The 22,754-nt window shown below is 49.8% G+C and overlaps 1 protein-coding gene across 1 annotated transcript in view; it reads left to right on the top strand.

The window, feature by feature from the left end:
* The window catches only part of MYO1D (myosin ID), a 324,487-nt gene that overhangs the window by 298,877 nt on the left and 2,856 nt on the right, over window positions 1–22,754 (top strand). The gene's annotated exons all lie outside the window — the stretch shown is intronic.

Raw genomic sequence — 22,754 nt, 5'->3', positions numbered from 1 at the left:
ATGCTTTAACTCATTTTAAGGCAACATCTGAAACTTAAGAAGGCCTTCAAGAAATTAGAGTAGTTTGGGACAAAACTCTTTCCATCTGGCCACTGATGGAGGGCCTACTTTGGTCAAAAGACTTTCTAACTCTGAGCTCAGTGGTTTCCACTCATCGTTAGGAGACAACATCAAGCCTTTAGTGGTAAGATGAGTATAGGAATGGTGAATGGGGTGATAACCCATGGAGAGAATTTATCTGAGACCTTTATCATTTTTAGTTAATTTTGCCTTTAACCACAGAACATAAAATTATTTGCTCCTAGAGGATGTGTAAATTCTATGAGACGTGAACATTTGGAATATTTCAGAGAAACAGAGATTTATTTTATCCAGGTTGGCTGGTTAGGGTTCTGTGGAACCAGAAGTAATCACCACCCATATCTCAGCAAATTAATGTTTTCCCAAGTCATTTTAAATTATTAGCCATTAATTTTACTAGTATTTATATTTAAATATTCCCTAAAGCTCTGGCTTTAGGAGCCAAACATACGAGCAATTTATATGAGGCATTGAAAATTCATCTTTAACCTCCTTAGAGTTCTTTTCACTTTGTTCCTGATTGTGTGGAAATTTGTGGGCCTTTATCACAGAGAGTCCACCTCTACGGGAAGACCTTTACTGCTCATTATCATCGCACTCATTTTAGACCACAGAGACAATATGCATTGCCTAGGCCTTCTCATCCCTATTTTAGGTGTGTTTCTAAGGAGTAGGTTGGTTGTCATGGTTCATGAAGAACTTCTCCACTGTCAGGATACAGGAACACTGGAGTAGGCAGCCGAGGGAGGCACGGGCCATCTGGCCGTAAGAAAGGGGTCTTTAGGAAATAAATAGCCTGCCGGCCACAGTGGTTTAGATATGGCCCTGCTGACAGCTGAACTCAAGATCAGACCATTTCTCAGGGCCCACTGCTAGGATTGTAAGCTTCAAATTGAGGTTTGGTCTTCTAGGGAAGCCCCCTGAACAGTAGCGTGTCATCTCCAGGCTCTGCTGACTCCCAGCTCGGTTCTCAGCAGCTCAGGCCCTCCCTTCCTTAATTCATGCCATTCCAAATACCACCTGCGAGGAAGATGGACCTTGCCAGTCATCTTTGAATGTAGTAAGGCATGAATTCTGGAATGCAGGAATAATAACAGTTCACATTCATTATTTTTATTTGTTTTTCCATCAGTGACTGTGGAAGGCCCTGGGATACCACAGTGGCTTCCAAGATGATCAAGGCGCACTTAGGACTCCCAGGATGGACACAGCATCTGTCTAGATAGATGGAATAGTGGTTAGGAAATGGCACTCCAGTCAGCCCCGGTGCCCGGTTATTCCCGGGAATCCCACAGCAGCTGAGAGCCGGCTTCCCGCCATCCCACACCAGCCTGTCACATGCCTATTATTCATCGACATGCCTCTCTATTATCTTACAAAGCATAGTGCTCCAGACCCAGGAGAGATGTCTCATGAAGTGGAGACTTTGCCTGGTGGATAAAAAGGCATATGTTCCTGCCCACGTTTTGCTATTCGCTGAGTTTTCAAAAACTCCCCAACCACACCCCTTGGCTCTTTGTTTGACTTCATAGCAAGGCATTCGTGCTAACAGGATGTTTCTGGACTCAGTCCCTATTGCATTCGGGAGGCTGACCTTGGGAAGTCTTCTCTGTGGACTTCGTTTGTGCACAGTGGCAGGGCCCATCTCCCTGGCCCAATGTGTGGCACGTCCCGCCATGGGCTCAGCAGTGCGAGGATGATTAAGACCAGTTTCTGCCCTCACAGAGTACAGTTTCATGAGCCCGTCCCTGTTTGTGCTGAAATACGGTTTGAGAGATGATGCCATGCGGTCGGGCTTTGAGTACCAAAAAAAGGGTGCACAGATTGATTTTCTGGAGCAGGAATCTGAGCAGGAAAATTGTCAGGTGAAGCAGATCTGCAGGATGGTTCCCGTGGGGCTGTGTCTTCAGGGTTCCCACTAATCTATTTCACATGTCTTCGGGGGTGGCCCTTTCTCCTCCCTTTCCCCTTAACTATCTTTGGCTAAGACAGATTCCTAGTTTTTAAAAAAAAAAAAAAAAAATAGGCCACTATTTGCCCAAATCTCCATTTCTTAATGTTTTTGTCTTATGCTGATCATACACTCTTAGCTGACCCAAATCCATATCCCCACTCCCTCTCAGCAACCCAGTGAGCTCGTCAATATGCCAGCAGATGATCTAAGCCCCAAATCGGCACCTTCTCTAGAAAGACAAACAAAAACAGCCGGAAGGCGGGAGGGCGGGCTGGGAGGGGGCGCTATAAATGATGCATAAAACTGCGGTCCAAGGCGAGCGGGCTGCCGGCCCCTCGGTGGGCGTGCGTGTGCCAGAGCACACAGTTCCCACCCACCGGGCAGCACCCTCGCGCCGGCGGCGGCTGTATTTGAATGTCAGATGGAATCGCTAATGCCCGCGTTGCCATGGCGACCGCGGCGGCGGAGCTAAAAGCAGCAGCCTCTGCCTGGGACTCCAGCTCGGCCTCCCCCGCGCAGCCCACCCTCGGCGGCGGCGGCGGCGGCGCAGATTCCCTTTGTCTCCCCGGCCTCTCCCGCCCTCCTTCCTTTGTCGACCCCAAGTCCTGCAGCCGCCCTCCCAGATCTGCTCCCGCCGCAGGTGCCGAGGGCCAGGGCGGCGGCCGGGGGATGCCAGGCCTTGAGGACAAGACTGCCCCGCACCGCCTGTGCCTTCCTCCGGCTGGCAGCCCCGGGTCGTTTGTTATTCTAGGGGACCTTAATGCCTCACTTGAAACGAGTGCTTTAGAAGGATTATGAGCTGAAGCCCCAAACGGGAGCTTTATGCCCTCACCTGGAGGTCCACCCTGGGCGCACTGCCTGGCTCGCTGGCCTGTCCCTGGCTGCGCCGCAGCAGCAGGGGGGCTAGAAGCCATGAGGACTCCCTATTCAAAGGGCCTCAAGAGGTTGCCCACATCTTTCCCCCTCCTGCTCTGGGAGGAGTGTCTCACGGCGAGAATGAGAGCAGGGGGAGGAGGAAGAGCAGGTGAAGCTTTATGAGGGTGGGTTCTACTCCCGGCAGCTGGGGGCCCTGGCCAGTCTCAGCCTTGGCTTGTTTGGCCGTTTCCTGAACGAGGGCAGCGCTCACTTCCCTCATCCCAGCCATGGGATTGCTCCACCCACATCAGAACTTCAGGGCTTCTGGGATTTGAACTCTTGATTGTGGGGGAGGAGGATTGTTGTGTTAGCAAAATGTGCTGCTGTTAGCATTCAGTCACCTGGTGATGAAGGGTGCTGGGGGCTCTGGCCACATTAATAGCCCCAACCCATAACCTTTGTGTTGTCCCTCTTTGTCCTGGGGCAACAGCAGCTCTAATGACATTGGCTTCAAATGTTACATTGGCTCATATTCTAGCCGATGCCCTCTTCTAAAAAAAAAAAAAAAAAAGGAAACAGGTTTATGCCACTCTATGAGAATGTCTATAAAAAATGACACATCATGATCTAAATTTAAAAAAACTTTTCTAGACACCGACTGTATCCAACACACAAGCGTTTGGTTTAACAGTATATTTTGGAACAGACTCTCCATGTTCTGAAGGTCACACCTAATATTGAAATGATGCAACATTGATTAACAGCCAGAAACCTTGCACTGTTCTTGCCATGGTCATGAGTCAGCAGCTCTCCAGTATCTTCCTGCTGCCGTGACATACTGTGGTCCCATTGCTGTCACTGCTACATCAGAAATAAAAGATATGCCCTTCAAATGGCTAAAGGCTAGGGTTTTAGCTTTAAAGTCATCCCCATCAAAAAAGTACATATGGGCCAGGTGCAGTGGCTCATGTCTGTAATCCCAGCAATTTGGAAGGCCAAGGCAGGAGGATCACTTGAGGTCAGGAGGTTGAGACCAGCTTGGGCAATACAGTGAGACCTCCTCTCTACAAATAAATTTTAAAATTAGCTGGCGTGGTGGTGCACACCTGTGGTCCCAGCTGCTCAGGAGACTGAGGCAGGAGGCTCATTTGAGCCCAGGAGTTCAAGGCTGCAGTAAGCTATGATCATGCCCCACTGCACTCCAGCCTGGGCGACAGAGTGAGACACTGTCTTTAAAAAAAAAAAAAAGTATAGTGTATTTGTGTATATTCACATTGAGCAATCTCTGGGCTGATGCACAGTAAGTGGAACTGTGGTTACTTGTGGGCAGGGGAACTGAGAGCCCAGAGTGAAAGGAAAACGTACTTCCCCTCTATATACTCTGGTGCCTGTGACTATTATACCATATGCATTTGTTATTTATTTTTTAAAATAAAATGTTTTTAATCTTCAAGAAAGTATTCCCTGATTCTCCCAAGAGTAGATAAGACTAGATTAGGTCCCCCATCATGTGATTCCATTGCATTCTGTATTTTTACCTTCAGAGCTCTTTGCAGAATTATGGATAAACAGTGACAAATGCATAATTCATGTTTAGGGACATCTTCCACACCATACTGTAAGCTCCGTGAGGGCAGGAGCAAGACTTGTCTGTATCCACTGTGTTCGCAAGGGCTGACACACAGTCAGGACTTACTTAGTCTGTGTTTGTTGAGGAAAGAGATGAAAAGAGACAAGAAAGAGGGTGATGACAGTGCTGTCTGAAGGGTGAGCAGGGTGGCAGGAAGGGTGCCAGTCTCCAGGGCTGCCTCTGAGCCCAGTGAGTCTCTGGGCGCTCAGCCTCTCCTTTACAAAGCATTTCTATCAGGGTGTTCCAAATAATCCTTGTAACTGGTCTCTCTAGAATACATTTGAAAATTGTCACAATAAAATACATTTGATTAATCAATCAAATTGTATATAAGGGGAACCCGAACCCTGTCATTTGCTAGGCCAGTCCCCTGGCAGCTAGTTGCAGCATTCATGTGAGGCAGAGCAGCTCTTCTGGTCATTCCCAGGGAAGGTGATGCACAGGAAGTCTCCTGGGAGCTAACAACACAGAGTTCAAGGCATGGGCACACCGATTGCGTCAGAGTCTCTGGGGGTGGGGCCTGACCACTACCAGGGCTTTGGGAAGCTTCTCAGGGAATACTAAGGTGGAATCGAGGTTGAGAATGGTTGCTCTATGGGCTCCCAGAAATGGAGGTAGGAGCAACTGGGGACACTCATACTTCCCAAACCCAAAGATTTGATTTCAGCTCTAAAGCTGCTGCTAACACACTTCATGCTGAACAAAGACGTTATTTGCTTTAGCTCACTTCAGATTGTTTCAGAGGCTCATAGAACGTCTCTTTGTCTTAAAGTGCCTCCGGGTCCACTCCTGTAACAGTCATTTAAAACAAATATGTAACTGTCTAATCAGGGCACAAACCATTTTTCAGACTTGCCCAGGCAACAGTGACCTAAATATTACTCAAGGTGTCTGACTTCCAGCCCCAGAGGAAGAGTGTATTTGCTTTGATTGTTTTCATGCTAATGAAGTTGGGCCAGTAATTCAGAGTCCCTATCGGGATGGCTGAATCATTTGATGCTATGAATTAGTTCTTTAGACAGAGAGCAGTGGTGTAGATAGAGTTTTTATTGAATTATTCACTTTTCAATAGAATCACTTATGCACCCACTCAATCTAATTTGTTGTGCCATGTTTAATTGATATAAGATAAAATGAGCAGGAACTGGAGGAGTTGGTGGAAATGGCCCAGCCCATTTATACCAGCCAGGTATAAGGAGTAAACCTTTGGAAAATGTGACTAACCCACTTACAAGCCAATAGGTGGGTATAGCAAGTAGCAGCAGATTTTTCTGCTGTTTCTCCCAGGTAACCCTGCAGGCAGTAAATAAGGCCTGTATTAGAAGCCACTAAAGCTGTAAACACACAGCAGGGAAATCTGCCTAAACTGCCCACGGAGATATCAGATGCCATTGGCCTTCTACTAGAAGTGTGTTTGCACTCAAGGTCAAGCCCAATTTGGCAAGCAACCACATGGGGACACTTCACATTTAAACCTCCTTAGGAGACTAGGGTAGGAAAACGAAGGTTACTCTTGGGCTCGTAAGTCAGTGAGCGCAGAGAAAATGGGAACTGTTCATGGCAGACAGGAAAAGCATAAACGTGGCCTAAGAGAACCCACGTTCTTATTCCCAGTCGGCAAGCTCTAGGCTGGATCTAAACAACCCGTTTCTGGGAACTTAAAATAAAAAATAAGAGAGCAGTCCAATGGACTTTGAACTCCATGGGGCCTTTGATGTGTCCACCAGCAGCGGCGTGGAGAGTGGAGTCTGTGATGTGGGCTTTCTCAGCACGAAGGACTGGACCACCGCCACTGGTTCATCTCTCATTATGGGACCAGAAATAGATGCCCCATCCCAGGGAAAAGGAAATAAGGCTGCATGGAACGTTTCATCTGCTGGAATATTGTTCTGCTCTGCCTGACAAGATTATTGAGTTCTCAGTTCTGTAGCAGCGGCATTGAGTAAGAGTCTGAAAATTGATGCATTATGTACTCGCTTAAAATAGCAAATGCAGAATAGAAAAAGCAGAGCTGCTAGGAAGTGTGCAGAACATATTGATAGAAGGGCCTGCTCTGCCTCTGTCATTACCAGCATGAGAGCGTGTGTCGGAGCAGGGGGTAGATTCCCCTTCAGAAGCCTTGGCTCAGGAGAGCCTCCCTTCCCGCAACGAGACAGGGGTACATTTTTTAGCTGACATAACCGAGTGCAAATCCTTCTGTTCTCAAACAGGTGGTAGAAAGTGGGCAATTTGTTTCTTTTCATCTCAGTGTTCTGGGGCTGGTTTATGAGATCGTTGCTTCTGTTTTAACCTCTTTGAATTCCCCCTCAGAACAAAAATCCCCCGCTACTCGCTACCTAATCAACTATTCTTCACCCTGGGTTACAGTTGCCTGGATGGGCAGCAAGGTTCAATGACAGTGAGGTAGAAAATGTACAAAAAGAACTGGATTGTATTTAGGAAATAGCCAAGAGAGTAGATTTTAAATGTTCTCACTACAAAAAATGTTATATGAGGTAACGTATTTTTTTTTTGCAATCCAGAAACACAGATTCAAGTTGCCCTGAATATATGCTCCAGTGATGCACGTTAATCAGCTCGACTGAGCCATTCTACAGTGTACACGGATTTCAAACTAGCATGTTGTACACTATAAACATAAACAGTTTTTATTTGCCAATTAAACATATACACATAAATATATAAAGAGAAAAAAAAATATATTATCAACCCCCAAGAAGAAAGCATCATCGTTTGTCAGCTTAAATGGGATTTTAAAATACCCAGAACAAGTTAAAAGGGCCTTCTGGACTCGACAAGCCTTTTTGCCAATACAGCCCTAGAAGGTGGCATAGCTGTTTCTCAGGGGGCTGTTGGTGGTCAGGGGAAGAGCCTTGATATGTTGGGCAAGGGTCCTTTCTGCCCTGGTATCATTTGTCTAACCAACATTCTAACCCTAAAACCTCCTTCATTAAAGCGCTTACTCCATTAACAAACATTAACGGGGCACTTATTCGGTGCCAGACACTGCACCAGCCACTGTGCGTGTATTTTTTCCTTTAACTCTCACCAAAACCCTTTGAAAGAGCATTATCATTGTTCATTATCCCAGTTAAGGAAACTGAGTTTAAAGGATTAAGTAATTGCCCAGAGCCATGTGGCTGGATTCAAACCCTAAGCCAGCTGATTCCAAACCTCATGTTCTTCCCACGATGCCCCCGTTGTCTCCCCTTTTGATTAAGCAGCATTCCTAGAAACACACAGAACCTGGAAGTCCCCTGTCCCATCTCGTCTCTGCTGCCGCTGCCAGCTGGAATGTCTGACTCCCAGATGTGTTATAACTCAAGTTCCAAAAGGCTGGTTAGCATCTGAGAAAAATCCATTTTCCAGGCTCAGCAAGCAGCCTGATGTGCTAACATCCCCTGCATGGTGACTCAAACTAACCATCAGTAAACCATGATTTGCTGATTGTCACTGGACATTGACCAGTTTCCAAATTCTTATAGGTCACCACAATTTTCGAGACTGTGACCTATTTGCAAAGTAAGGATTAGGCCTTCCTTTTTTTTAATTCTTTATAATCTGCACTACCACTCCTAAGAGTAAAATTTTACAAGTTTGAACATTTTCAGATAAAGATTGCTGGCAAGGCCAGGCGTGGTGGCTCATACCTGTAATCCTAGCACTCTGGGAGGCCGAGGCGGGTGGATCGCTCAAGCTCAGGAGTTCGAGACCAGCCTGAGCAAGAGTGAGACCCCGTCTCTACTAAAAATAGAAAGAAATGATATGGACAGCTAAAAATCTGTATAGAAAAAATTAGCCGGGCATGGTGGCACATGCCTGTAGTCCCAGCTACTGAGCCCAGGAGTTTGAGGTTGCTGTGAGCTAGACTGACACCACGGCACTCACTCTAGCCCGGGCAACAGAGCAAGACTCTGTCTCAAAAAAAAAAAAAAAAGATTGCTGGAGGAATATAAAAAACAATAGAAAAACATTGCATGAAAGTTAGAAATCTTAGGGAACTTAGCATGGGCGAGAATGACAGCCAGGTCACGGTTACGGTCACGGTTATGTGAAGGCACGGTTATGCCGGCAGGTGGCCGTACTTGTCATCTTAACACTAAAGTTTCAAACTCCAGACTTTTTCTTTGTTATTGTTGTTGTTTTGTTATTGTTATTGTTATTGTTATTTGTTATTGTTGCCCGGGCTAGAGTGCTGTGGCGTCAGCCTAGCTCACAACAACCTCAAACTCCTGGGCTCAAGCAATCCTCCTGCCTCAGCCTCCTGAGTAGCTGGGACTACAGGCATGCGCCACCATGCCCGGCTAATTTTTTCCATATGTTTTTAGTTGTCCAGTTAATTTTTTCTATTTTTAGTAGAGATAGAGTCTCACTCTTGCTCAGGCTGGTCTCGAACTCCTGAGCTCAAACAATCCTCCCCGCCTCGGCCTCCCAGAGTGCTAAGCTTACAGGCGTGAGCCACCGCGCCCGGCCCCGACTTTTTATTTGCTATTGCTTAATATAGCACAGTACCACTCTGATAGTAAAACCTCATTTTAAAATAGACTTTGCCTATAAAATAGGTTTTGTGAAACAATTTTGATACGTGATAAAGTATTTTGCCCTATGGTACACCGTACCAGATCACATCTATTTTTTTAAGGGAGAGAGAGTCTTGGGTGCTCCTTAGTCTTCGAAGCATACAGGGAAACCCTCTGCATCCTTTTCCAGAGGCAGTCAACATCATCCAAAACCAAACTCATTCTCTCTCTCTCTCTCTCCACCTGCTCCATCACACAAGCTCCAAACCTGGGGACATGGTAGACTCTCCCTTTCATCACCCACGTCCTACCAGTCCCCAAGTTCTTACTCAAAGCCTGACCGATCTGTGCCCTCCTGTGAGCACAGCCCTTTCTACCTTCATTTACAGTTTTCTAATTGGTCTTCCTGCTTCAAAATGTCCCCATCACCTGTTTCATCTCTATCTATTTCATGTGTTGGCTCTTTTATTAAGCACCTACTGTATGCCAGACACTCCTTGAGGCACAGGGGTACAGACAAAGTCTCCCTCCCTTGGAGCTTACCTTTGGGGAAGGGGCGGAAGCCATAGGAAGACAGTTAACCAGTCAAGTGTCAAACAAGTCCATTTCAGATGGTGGCCCACACACTGAATAAGGCAGAGTATTAGCTGTTTTCTCTCCTCAAGAATCCTTAAGTGTTTCCCCACTGCCTACAAAATTAAGCCTAAACTTTTGCCCATGATCTACCCCGGCGCACCTGGCTGGCCTCATCCCCCACTGCACTCTCCTAAGCACACTTGACTCCTGACCTCCAGCCCCTCGCGGCCATTCCCTACACAATCCCTCTATTTCACCCGCAGGTCGGGCCTCAGGGGACCTGAAATGCGACCCCCACTCATATTGGACTCTTGTCCAAGTCCTCCTCATCCTCCAAGGGGTAGTTCATCGCCTTCTTGTCTGTAGGGGTCTTGGAGATCCCTGTGGCTGGGAAGACCCAGGTAGGCCTCAGGGAGCAAGGACCATTAGAGCCTGAGGGACGTTTGTCATTCAAGGAAGGAGAGACACTGGCAAAACAGGCGGGTCACAGCCCTGGCACACCGGGCTCCCTGTACTCAGCACCTGTTCGGTGGCTCTGTCTTCATCCATGTCTGTGGGAGTAGTGTGAGGAAGAGAAACAGGGCATTTTCTGGACCAGGTGTCGTATCTGCGTATCAAAGCCATGGGCAGCACCGCCCAAGAGGCCCCACCCTCATGGGGAACAGGCAGATGTCCTGCTCCTTAGACCTTCAGTGGCACTGACAATACTGCATGTCATATAGTAGCTCTAGAAGCCTCCCTCCCCAGACCCTGAGCTTCTTAAAAACAGGACGTTTTATTATTTATCTTGCGTCCCAGAGCCTTAGATGCAGACGTTTCATGATGGCTCTCTTTTTAGTATAATGTGTCGCCAGTGTGTTTGTGTGCAGGTGATAACTACCGTGAGTGTCCGAGTCTCAGGCAGCAGGGACTGGGATCCCGTTAGCTCCTCTGTCCAGTGACCTGAAGCCAAACACAAATATAAACGCAAATGCTTCTGAGTAATGGTGAGCTGAATAAGCAAATATATAATGGTGTTCCTGACAAGCTACTCAAAATCATCTGTTCAGAGGAAGGTGTGGGTGCTGGTTCATGTTCAATCCAGTCTTATTTAACACCTTCGTTAATGATGCGAATAGAAAATAAACACCGGTGTTCACAGATGGTGCTAACTTTGGAGGTGCTGTTAACACAAGTGTCAAGAGAGGAGAAATATAAGCAGGAAACAGCAAAGATGCCAAAAAAAAAAAAAGCTGAATACAGCAAAGGGAAAAACATCTCCCAACAGATATAAAATAAAACCCTAAAGACACTAAAGACATTGGAGCAAAAAGCGTCAAAAGATGAGAAGTTAAAGGGTGGGGGAGAAGAAGGAAGAGGCATGAGAGGAAGGGCAGGGAAGGGGAGGTCTCTGCAGATAGACTGGGGGGCTCTGAGGCTCCGGAGCCCTCTGCCCCCTCGTGAGGGGTGATCGGCTGCCGGCCGAGGAACCCACTGAGGCGGCCGCAGACCTCTGCTCACAGCTGCTGTCCCGTTTGTTTTGTGACAGGGTTTCGGTTTGGTTTGGCATTGTTTTGTTGCTTCTATTTTTTTGTTCTTTTTTTCTATTTGAGGGAGCTGTGGGTATAGTGTTGTTCTTTAAGTTTGGTTTTGAAAGGTTTCATTATCCCTGGTGGAAAGCATTCATTTGGGCATTCTGGGAGGTCAGAGGAGCGCAGCCTTTAAAGAGTCCAGATTCCAAATATATTAACGTAAAGCAAAATGGAGCATCCTCGCCATCTCCATCTGAGGTTGGTGGAGGGAAAACAAATCAGGGAGACGACACAGCAGTCACCAGGCCTTTCAGGGCGAGTTCACCCAGGCCCCCCCCACCCCCAGCATGCAGAGGCCCTGCCCTGGTCCACCTTGCTGGGGAAGGGCTGCCGAGGCACAAAGAATAGGAACCTGGCCAGGCACGGTGGCTCACACCTGTAATCCCAGCACTCTAGGAGGCCAAGGTGGGAAGGTTGCCTGAGACCCTGTCTCCACAAAAAATTTAAAAATTAGCTGGGCAGCACCCCCCAAGAAGCCCCACCCTCACAGGGAGCGGGCAGATGTCCTGCTTCTTAGACTTTCAATGGCACTGACAATATTGCACGTCATATAGTAGCTCTAGAAGCCTCCCTCCCCAGACCCTGAGCTTCTTAAGAATAGAGGCACATGCCTCTACTCCCAGATACTCGGGAGGCTGAGGAGAGAGAATCACGTGAGCCCAGGAGTTCAAGGCTGCAGTGAGCCATGATCGCACCACTGCACTCCAACCTGGGCAACAGAGTAAGACCCTGTCTCTAAGAAAAAAAAAAGAAGAGGGAGCTTTGGTTGGCAGATACAGAAACCAGGAGTCTCCATGGAGCAACAGTCCCCCTCGGGGACTCCAAATGGAAAGTCAAGACAAAACGTGCCCTGGGAAATAGCCCAAATGTGCACAGATTCTCCAAGCACCAGGAAAGTACCCCTTTCTCTGACAGCCTGGAATCATCCAAGCCTGGAAACACCAATGTTTTCTGGCCAGACAGAGGCCAAGAAGTGAAAGGAGCAAGGCCCAGGAAGAGAAATATACAAGAGGTGAAAGTACCTATGCAGTGGGGGGCACAGTTCAGGTTGGAATGTCCATACTGAGCATGGTGACAGCAGATTCAGAGTGCTTATTTCCCTGACTCAGAAGCACCTGGTGTTAGAGAATTCCATGCTGCAGAGGCCACACTTCGCAGAGAGCTAGAACAGCATTTGCGTGTGGAGACCAAAAGGAACAGGTGCAGAGTGCGGCTCAGGAGATAGACACCCTGGGCCGGGTCCTGGCCTTCCTGCTTCCCAGCTCTGAAAAGTTATTTGACCTTTCTAAGCTTCTGCTTCCTCATCTATCAAGTGAGCATAACGACAGTGCCCACAGTGACAGCTCTGGTAAGGATTAAATGAGATGACGCATGTGAAATGTTTAATACAGTGCCTCGTGCGTGGTAAATTCTTCATAAGTGGATGATGATGACTTTCAACCTTCTCCCCCTAATCCGAGACCCCTTTAAACCATGTAAGCCACGCTGCTAAGTAGCACCAGCCCCAGCCGGCAAACAGCTAAGTGAGCCCTGGAAATAATCTGCCTGCAGTACTCAGGATATTACTGAGACATCCACGTGGAACCAGTGTCTGCTCATCTCCACTCACCCTCAGGACGTAAAAATGACATGTTCACGGATAGAACTCCTGGAACTTCTCTAACCTTGTCTATATGCTTCCAAAGTCCATTAGTCTAAATGTTTTCCACGCTACCAAATGTTTTCATTTCCCTGAGTATTTCATTAGCAGCGGGGAGGGAACACCTGACACATGGAAGTTTGGGTTTACAAAGCAAGGTAATGGCTCACCTTGCAATGGCTCCCGGCATCCCTTGCATAGTGAGAGTCCCAGTGCCTCTTCATGTGTTTGAATCGCACTCTACACATAAACAGTCCCTTACACAGATCCAGATACCAGGAGGGCACGCGTACCCCACCTGACCTCCTCTGGGTTCAACCCTGGCTCCCTGAAGGCGCCACCTCCCTTTGTAACCACCCTGCCTTGAGGATGCATGGCGCCAGCCCATGTCTTCTGCTTAGTGTCCTGGGTGGAAGGTAGCCCCAGCTGCTTTCTCAATCATGTCACTTTTTTAAAATTCTCTTTCTGTAGACATTCATGAAACTCCTATTTGTGTCACACATTGCTGGAGGAGCTCTTGCTAGGGGCAGGAAGATGCTGAGCTCACCACTGCTCTCAGGAGCCCCTTAGCAAACAGGTGGTGATGAACTATTTAACGGGTGCACAGAGGTTCAGACTGGGACTCTGGCCTGGATTACCTAGGTTCGAATCCTGGCTCAACTGTGTGACTCTGAGCAGGTCTTTAGCCTCTTTGGGCCTCATTTTCTCTTCTGAAAATGGAACTTACCTCACGCTGTAATGAGGACTGCGTGAAATGATGTTTATAAGGCACTTAGTAAGCACTGCATACTTTTTTGCTTTTTGTCTTAGTCCACTCAGGCTGCCATAACAAAATACCATAGACTGGGAAGCCTAAGCAACAGAAATTTATTTTCTCGCAGCTCTGGAGGGTAGAAGTCCCAGATCAAAGTCCAGCATGGCCGGGCTCTGGCCAGGGTCTCTCCTTGGCTTGCAGACTGCCGCCTTCTCCCTCTGTCCTCACGGGGAGGGTAGAGACAGAGCAAGCGCTCTGGTGTCTCCTCTTTCCATCAGATCAGGGCCCACTCTTAGGATTTCATTCAACTTTAATTACTTCTGTAAAGGCCCTGTCTCCAAATATGGTCATGTTGGGGCTTCAACACATAAATTTGGGCGAGGGAGACACAATTCAGTCTATAGCACTATTGTTCTATTATTATTTTATTCTCCTTTTATTTGATTTCTATTTTTATCACACTGTAGACAGAGAACATAGTTTCTGTATGATGCTAATTCTTAGGTTCTTATTGGGCTTTCTTTTATGGTCTAGTACCTGTTTTATGTGTACTTTGAAAGAATGTGTAATCATTAAGTATAGTGAACACACATGCACACAAGTTTATTAATTGTTGGAATCTGTGTTCTTTTACTGTTATTGTCTGCTGATCTGTACATTTTGGAGAAAGACGTAAGATCTTTTACTATGATTATGGACTTATCCTGATATTATTTGTAAGCCGTATATGAGAGTATCTTCCCAGTGAATTATTCCTTGATAAAGAAAAAAATTCCATAATGAGCTGGGGAGCAGTGCTTTTTGATGGATATTTGACTTATATATCTTATCCCATCCCTTTCGTTAATTGTCATGATTTAGATGCGTCTCTTGTAAGTAGCATGTAGCTGCATTTTTAGGTTAAATGTGAGAAATCCCCTCTCACCAGAGCTTGCACGTCTCGGTTTATTGTGTTCACTTGTACGTTTAAGCGTATCTATTCCATGATGAGTTTGTGTTCTCTTGTCCCTGCCTTTCTCCTTTGCTTCTTCTGTTCCCCTTTCCTACCTGCCATCAGGAGGATCGGATTGCTTTTTGCCCTTCCTGCTGCTGCTTTGGAAACTGTACATCACAGTCTGCTGTTGTCAGTTCCTATTAAGTTTTTCACATCCGTGCTTGTCTGAAGGAAGCCTGAAGTCCATCAGTCTCCCTGCCTCCTCCCAAACGAGACAAGGACCTCCGGATGCTTTCCTGGGATGACCACCCCATCTTTTGTGGTGGTGTTGTGCACGATTTTAGTTCAGTGATGTTTAAACCCCACATTAGTCATTTTTAGTATTGTTTCCATGGTGAGTGCTTATTGAGATCACCTGCGTGCTTACCTGTTTACTTGCTCCTCGCTGCATCTCACGCTCTGTCCCCTCTTTCCAGATCAGCACCTTGCGGAGGAACGTGTCCCGTGGAAATTCCTCACGGGACAGCTGAGGTCGGCTGACTCTTGGAGCCCTGGTTGTCTGAGAAAGTCTTTGTTTTGCTCTCACTTTCAGACGTAGATTGGGTGCAGAATTCTAGGCTGACAATTGTTTTCCTTTAACCCTTCGAAGGGTCTGTATTTTCATCATCTCCTCACACTTGGTGACAAGACTGACTGTTCTTTTCTAAATAATGTGTCTTTTCTCTCTGGGCATTCTTAAGGTTTCCTCTTTGCCTTTGGTGATCTGCAGGTTTGCTTTTCAAGAGGTCAAGAGAGGGGAAAGTTTGAAGCTTCCATTTTTCACTGAAAAATTGTTTGTTGGTTTATTTGTTTTCCCACCCAGTAGTTCCTTGCCGCTTTGCCCAGCTGGAAGGCAGACTTCTGATGTCCTTCCACAGGCTGGGCAGCCTGTGGGGGCACAGCCATACGCAGGACTTCAGTCCTCGTTCCCTCGCATGTGGCCCTGGGCCTGACTCCTGCCCAGGCCGGCACTTCCTGGGGCTGGGCACCAGCTGGCCTTCCTCCCACGCTGGCTGCACCTCCCTCCTTCCTCCGATACCTGGAGGTCACCCTTCCTTTCCTTTAGCCTCCACTTTGATGCTAAATATCCTCTCTGTGGAATTGTATTCAGCACTTCCAGAGGCTTGCATGAGTCAGGCTTGCCGGCCCGTCCCTGCTGCCGGAGCCAGCACAGCAGAGCCCCCTGCTCAGAGCTGTGAGAGGGCAGAGGCCCACCCATGGCGACCCAGCTCAGCCTGAGGGTGGTCACCGGGGCAGGCAGTTCTCAGTTCTCGAAAGCTCCAAGCATGACTGAAAAAGGGTCAGCAGGGCAGCGGCAGGATCTTTTTCTGCCTTTAAAATCCCTCTCTGATGACCACGTGGAGGATGTGCTTCCACCCAGGGTATGGGGCAGAGGGAGGTGGAGAAACCATTAGGGCGACAGGAGTAGCCAGCGAAGAGAGATGAGGTTCTAGGCTGTGGCTGTGGCCGTGGAGAGAGACGAAAGTGCATCATTGGAACTCAGGGACGCCGTGTGGGCTGCGGAGGAGGAGGAGCTGGGCTGACTCCCGGCTCTCCGGCCCCTGCCTGCGGCTGGGCACGGATGCTGCTCTCGCTGCACGTGCGTGACTAGAGGAGGAAGCAGCTTTGGGGAAGGGGCCAAGAGGATGAGCTCAGTGTTGGACATATGAAGGCCCAGCTGTCTGAGGAGCATTCAGGGGATTTGTCTAGAAGGTGGCTGAAAATATGTGCTTGGACCTCAAGCTAGGATAGGGGACACTGACTGGGTCATTGTCTGTCACTGAAATCACAGGCATAGGTGATGCCACTATGAAATAATGCATAAAATGAAAAGGGCTGAAGACAAAGCAGTATTTAAAGCACAGGAAAACAAAACAAAGACCAAAAAAAAGCTCCTGCAGGAGTCCTGTTTATTCTTGAGGTATCGATCTGGGTGTTACCTCTTCTCGGAAGCCCACCTCAGCCACCCAGGGCCACGTGGCCCTCCCCTGTGCGTCCCCTGCTTATTGCAGGGTGCTGAGATGTGCCCGTCTCCCCCCTGGGATGGGTGTCCTAGCTCGGGGCCTGCATCCTGCCGCTCTGTGTTCCTCTTTCTCCAGACAGCACCCCGCCCACCGGCGGCGCTCAGTGCGTAGCTGTCAAGAGAGCTGGAGCAGGCCGGGGAGGAATGGGTGTCTGTGGTCCCTCTGGGCACAGAGAGCCATGGGGGAAGGGTGTCCCAGGCCACAGGCACCGGAGTAGTGTGGGGACACAGTCGGGTAAGCCCAGATCGGGCCCGCTGGGAGCCAGTGTGGTGCCAGCGCTGTGGTGGAGGCAGATGCCAGGCTCTGGCGAGGTGTTGGCGTACTGGCTGGCAGTGGCATTCAGACGTCACCCAGCTATTTCATGACAAGAGAAAAGAAGTGCTATTTTCTAAATAAAAATAGTTTTGCCCCATCCCTCACCAGCTGCAGGCCCGGAAAGGACTCCACAGAGCAGGAAGCACAATGCAACCCCTCTGGGGCTTGCCTGGGCCTGAGCTCACAGCCTCACCTTATCGGTGACTGCGGTAAAAGTGTCCATTCGACCCTGACAGAAACAGAAGTAGCACTTCCTAAAGCGAGATTTTGAAAGAGATGCCCTCTGTGGTTTGACTCAGCACGGGGACTTGCATCTTGGAGGAAGTAAAATGCGGGTGAGCAGATGCGGACGTGCTCTCTGGACCCCACGATCAGTAGCCATTGTCCTCAGCGAGAGCCAGAGAGCACATGTTTATGTCCCGGAGACCTCCCAGTGGAAACGGCCTAATGTGACTGTGGGGTTTACCATGAAGCACTTAATGCACTCATCCTCACTTTGAAACGCTTCTGTTTACTACCTGCCTGTGCTTCACGCAAGGCAAGGTTCCTCCTGCCACATCCTGTGACCAAACACGAGAGAACATTACATTAGCCTCTCAGTATCCTCAGGCAGCCTTGCTGTTCCCCAGAGAACACCCTCAGCAAGCTGCTGTGCACCCCACTTCTACTGCGTTTCCCCTTAAAGTGCATGTCAGAACCAGGACACCCCCTCCCAGCAGCTGCCCCCGGAATGCCCCTGGGCAGAGAAGGTGGCTCGCTGGTCTCCTCGAGTCCTGCCTGGGCCGTGTGAGCCGGTGAGAGTCTCCCGATCTCGGCTACCTGCGACTTCCCAGGGCCTAGAGCCCTGCGCTGCCCAGCTGCCCAGGGGTCTGGACAGGAGGGGATGTCCTCTGGGCTGATTCAGCTCCCGGACAGACTTGCATCGTCCCCCTTTGTGGCAGGGCCTGTAAATGCACGGCGAGCACTGGGACCGTGTTTGTTCACATCGATCGAGTCTTGCACTTCCTGAGGGTTTCTCTAATGAGCAAGAGTCTAAGTGAAAAATGAAGGAAAGTAATTTGATAAAGGCCATTTGCCTGCAATGATGGTTGGAACAGATGAAACAAGATGAAAGCCCCCGAATTCCACAGTTTGCTGAGGCGCTGAATCCTGCAAGGGAATAACGAGAGCCGGGCAGCCGGCCTCCCGGCAGCTGTCGTTCGGCCTGGCGCACCCTCAGGGGGAGGCGCTGCCTCCATCTATGATATTTGTTTCCTTTCCTGTAAACGATAAGGAAGGAAGTCTGGCTCTGGGAGGGTTTCCAAAGCGTGGTGAAGCTCCGGCAGGAGCCAAGTCACTGAGCCCTGAGCGCCTCCTTGGTCGGGTCCTGCTGCTGCTCTGCCTCCAGACAGCCACGAGAAATCTCTTGCCGCTCTTAAAATAATTTGGCCTGAACTTAAAACTGGGAGAGAAAAAAATGGTTTCAGGGCAAGTTCTTATTTTTCCTTAGATCAATCTACTTTTTAAGAAATTATTGTGGTAAAATACACAAAACATAAAATTTACCGTTGGCCACATGTGGTACATTCACAATGTTGTGCAGGCATCATTTCTAACTGGTTCCAGAATATCTTCCTCACCTCAGAAGGAGACCACACTCCCTCTAAGCCGTCCCTCCACGACCCCACCGCCCCTGGCAACCACTAATCTGTTTCCTGTCTCCATGGGTTTGCCTGTTCTGCATATTTCATATAAATAGAAGTTTACAATATATTGGCTTCTTTCACTTAGCATGATGTTTTCAAGGTTCATCATGTTGTAGTATGTATCAGTACTTGCTTCCTTTTTATTGCTAGTTAATATTCTATTGAATAACATTCCATTGAATGGACGTACCACGTTTTGTTTATCCATTTGTCCATTGACGGATGCTTGGGTGGTTTCTGCCTTTTGCAAATAGTGCCACTAGGAACATTCATGCACAGGTTTTTGTTTGCACATCTGTTTTCAGTTCTTTTTGGGTACATATCCAGGAGTGGAATTGCTGGGTCATGTGATAATTCTATGTTTAACTTATTCCGGAACCACCAAACTCAACCCGTGTTTTCTTTGTTGTCTGTCAATGGCAGTCCGTATTATAGATGGCGCCAGCTGGGTGTTGCTCAGCCAAACTCCAGAACACAAGACTGGTTCTTCTTCCTGCCCTTGTTGTTCTGTTATGAACTCAACCCTCTCTTCTGCCCAGACCTCACAGCAGCCCCACGCAGACAGGCTGGGAGTCAGGCCAGGTGCGATCAGGGCTGCTCCAAGGAAAGAAGCATATACTGTCACTTACTGTGGAAAATAGGGAATCTCTTTGCTGAGGCCTCCCCACGGGGCCCCGCCAGTTCACAGGCTGTCTGGCCACTTTCCCTTTGAAATGAACTCCATGGAGTGGGCAGTTTTCAGTCCTAAGAGGACCTTGACCAGTCAGCCCATCGCCTTCCTCACTTAGGAGGCTGCAGTGAGTGTGCGAAGTCGATGGGTGAGTAGGCAAAGTTGTGTTGCTGGGAGAAAGCAGTGTGCTGAGCAGACGGACTAAGGCCTGCACCCTTCCGCCGGCCCTGAGAGTCCAGAGCCAGCGGCCAGGCTGGGGCCGCGTGAGCACCTGGGGAGGGGAGCAGCCCGTGTGCAGAGCACCGTGTATGAGCCCCCGTGAGGCATCCTGGAAGTGGAGCCCAGTACATGTGGCACGAATGCTCCATTAAACTTGGAGGATTTAAACATAGGATTAGAATCCACCCCCAAGGAAGTAAAACATTCAGGAAGGAAATATTCAAAACAGAAACATTCATATGGTTTCATGAACTATGCTAAAATGTGTAAAGAACAGAAACTGATTCCGTAGCAATAGCTCTCCTGATCCATCTCTTTTGGAGGTTCTTAGCACTTGCCTGAGAAAGGAGAGAAAATTCCTTCTGTGAAGCAAAATAATAGTGTAAGCCCCACACACACAGGATTTCACATCTTTCAAAGCACCCACATGCGTTACTCCCAGACTGCAAACCCCGTGAGGACAGGCAGCCTGCCGAGGCTCAGGAGAGGCCCCTCTCTCTGGCCACACGCTGGTTTCTGTATTTCCAGTGCCTGCCGGGAGCGAGTGCGTGGAGGGCGGATGGCCGTATTGATGAGTGGGTGAAATTATTTGCTCCATTTGCCTTCACCTGTGAAACATGTGTTTATTATGCGCATTTGACAGTGGTAAAAGACAGACTCACAGAGGTCTGAGTGACTGGGACAAGGGCACGAGGCCAGTAAGCCAGCAGAGCCAGGACGGAATGCAGACCCTCCCGCCCTATGCCCCTGCTCTTGTATTAAGACCTCAAAGGAACCAGGAGAGATCTCAAGTGGGCTTAGGAAACTCCACGCAGAAGTCCTGGGGGGGAGTATGGGGACCCCCACTAAATGCCACCTTTTCTTTCCTAACGTATCTCTGATTGGCTCTTGTTCAGCTGAGGGATACTGCTGGGAGGTGGGAATTGGATGTTTGCCGCGGACCAATACCTGTGGTCCAGGACAGAGGGCAGGCTCAGACACGTGGCTGAGAGACATGGTGGCAGGCCCGTCGGAGCATGTCAGTACCTTGGGAGTCTCCTGCCACCCTGGGCTCCTCCACCTGGAGAGAAGGGTTACTAGGACACCCGTGCCACCAAGCCCTGTGGGCTGGGCCTGTATGTGGAATGCCGGAGAGCCAGCATTGCCTGTGGGAAGGAGAGGACAAACAACCAGCTGGCCTAGGACAGTACACACCACCAGGGAGGGGACCCAGCAGCTGCAGGGCTGGCACAGGAGAGCTAGGACAGGGAGAAGGAAGGGGCCCAGAGCTCATCGCTTCTGCAGTGCACAAGAATCCAGAGAACCCAGCACCCAACTCCTGCTTTCCTTCTTGCTACCCAAGGGGAACCTTACGTCAGCAGAGTGGTGGCCTGGGGAGGGGAGCAGAGCCAGCCTCAGTCTAAGCGGTGTTGACTGTGTGTTATCTGCTCGGACCTTCTGGAGCACAGTTCTGCTCTTCCCTCTGCTGGAAGCTCCTGAGGAAGGGACTGTTCCTCCTCCTCCCGCCCATCTCCTGCCAGCTTCCTCCCCCAGCCAGTGCGCCCTCCACCGCGCTCACGGACTGGGCCGGCGCAGGGGCAGGGAGAGGAGCTTGCAGCCCAGCCCGCGGTGGGGAGAAGGATCTGGAGCAGTGGCCTCTGCTGCTTTTTTTATCCTGCAGCCCCCAGAAGGGCTCCACAGCAGCTGTTTGCTCCGTTGTCCGACCAGCCCGAGCCCCCGTGTCCAGACTGCAGGGCAGACACTGGAGACATACAGGCCCAAACGCGGGGCAGGGCAGAGGCAGCGCCACTCCGCTGGCCCTGAGTGAGCTGAGTCCGGGGCAAGCAGAGGGGGACACAGTGTCTGGGAAGGGGAGCACAGCCAGGGGGCCCCCACTGAGAGGAGTGTGCCCCAACTTTGTGAACACCGGAGCAGGAGGGTGAGGGCAACTGATGCTTCCCATTTTCTCTCTTTCTGTTAGTTTTTCCAAGCTGAATTGGAATATGGCCCATTTAGAGCCCACTCCCTAAGACCCTGAGTCACCAGGTGATTCTAGAACCCCCTGTGAGCATGTCACCATGCCAGGCTCCACAGGAGAAGGGGCGGGGTAGACCCCCGACTCCCAGCAGTGTGCGAGGGGAGGGCACCGTGAGGCTCTCCCGGGTCAGGAGAGAGACTCCTCCAGGGAGGCTCCCAGGGGACGTGAGTCCAGCAGGGAGGGACCCAAAAGCCATACCAGGTTGACGGCAGGGAGGCCGCCTGAGCCTGGCCCTGGGATGAGGCCGGACAAGAGCCGTAGGCAGGGGCTGCCTGTCTGCCTCCCCATCGAGCAGCCCTGGCTCCTGCAGGAATGAAGACGGCCTGAGTCACTGCCTCTGATGGACTCTGCTATTTTTATGTGCAAGTCCGGGTAAAAATAGCCGTCTAAGCCAAGATTTTAGCCGCTACTGACAAGACATTAAGTATTAGATACCTAATGCCCACAAGCAATAACCACGGGTCTCTTCCTGTGTCCATTTTCCACCTCTCCAGCAAGGTTACTGAGAAAGCAGGTGCAAAGCAGCTATGAGAAGGGCCCCTAAGAACACCTCAAATTACTTCCCAAACGTTGGGGCCTACTGTGGGATGTCCGTGGAAAGCACGCCCTGGGTCGGGTGCTGCAGTGGAGCCCGCGTGTTCTCAGCACACTGACCCCGTGGAGCCACTGCACGTGCAGCCTGACGAGTGGCCTCAGCATCCGAGCGGCAGAGCCTCCCAGGCCGGCCAGTGCTTAGAGAGTGCGTCACTCTCCCATCGGCCCAGCGAAAGCTTGTCTGTCTGGGCAGAAGCTCAGTGTGTGCCAGCCTTGGCCCTGCCCCTGCCCTGGCCCCGGCCCCTGCCCTGGCCCCTGCCCCTGCATGTGGACACGGCTGCTTGGCATTCGTGCTCAGCGCTAAGGGCAGTATTAGCCCAGCGATTCCAGCAGAGCGTTCAAGGGGACCTGGCCTGTCCACGCCCCAACACAGCACCAAGTGTGAGGGAGGAAGCCCCAGGGCATAGGCAAGTGGAGCAGAGCCAGCCCATCCTGCGGCCACCAGGCCTTCCTCCTTTCTCCTCTCCCCCCCAGCTCCAAGAAAGCTGGCAAGGCACAAGCCAGGGTACAGCGCGTGGGACTGCGCTGGCATGTAAGAGCAAACGTTAGGTGCCAGCCTATTTCGACAAGTTTCTCAGCTTTTAAAATAAGCAGCAGCTTCTCAAGGGTACTCAGTGCGGTGTGAGGAGCTGGAGGAAAGGGTTCGTCTCTACTCAGCAGGTCGAGCGCGACAGCGC

Source organism: Eulemur rufifrons, chromosome 9 (genome assembly GCF_041146395.1).
Source record: "Eulemur rufifrons isolate Redbay chromosome 9, OSU_ERuf_1, whole genome shotgun sequence".
Taxonomy (NCBI): domain Eukaryota; kingdom Metazoa; phylum Chordata; class Mammalia; order Primates; family Lemuridae; genus Eulemur; species Eulemur rufifrons.
The sequence above is the reverse complement of the archived record's forward strand: the minus strand, read 5'-3'. Positions and strand labels throughout refer to the sequence as shown.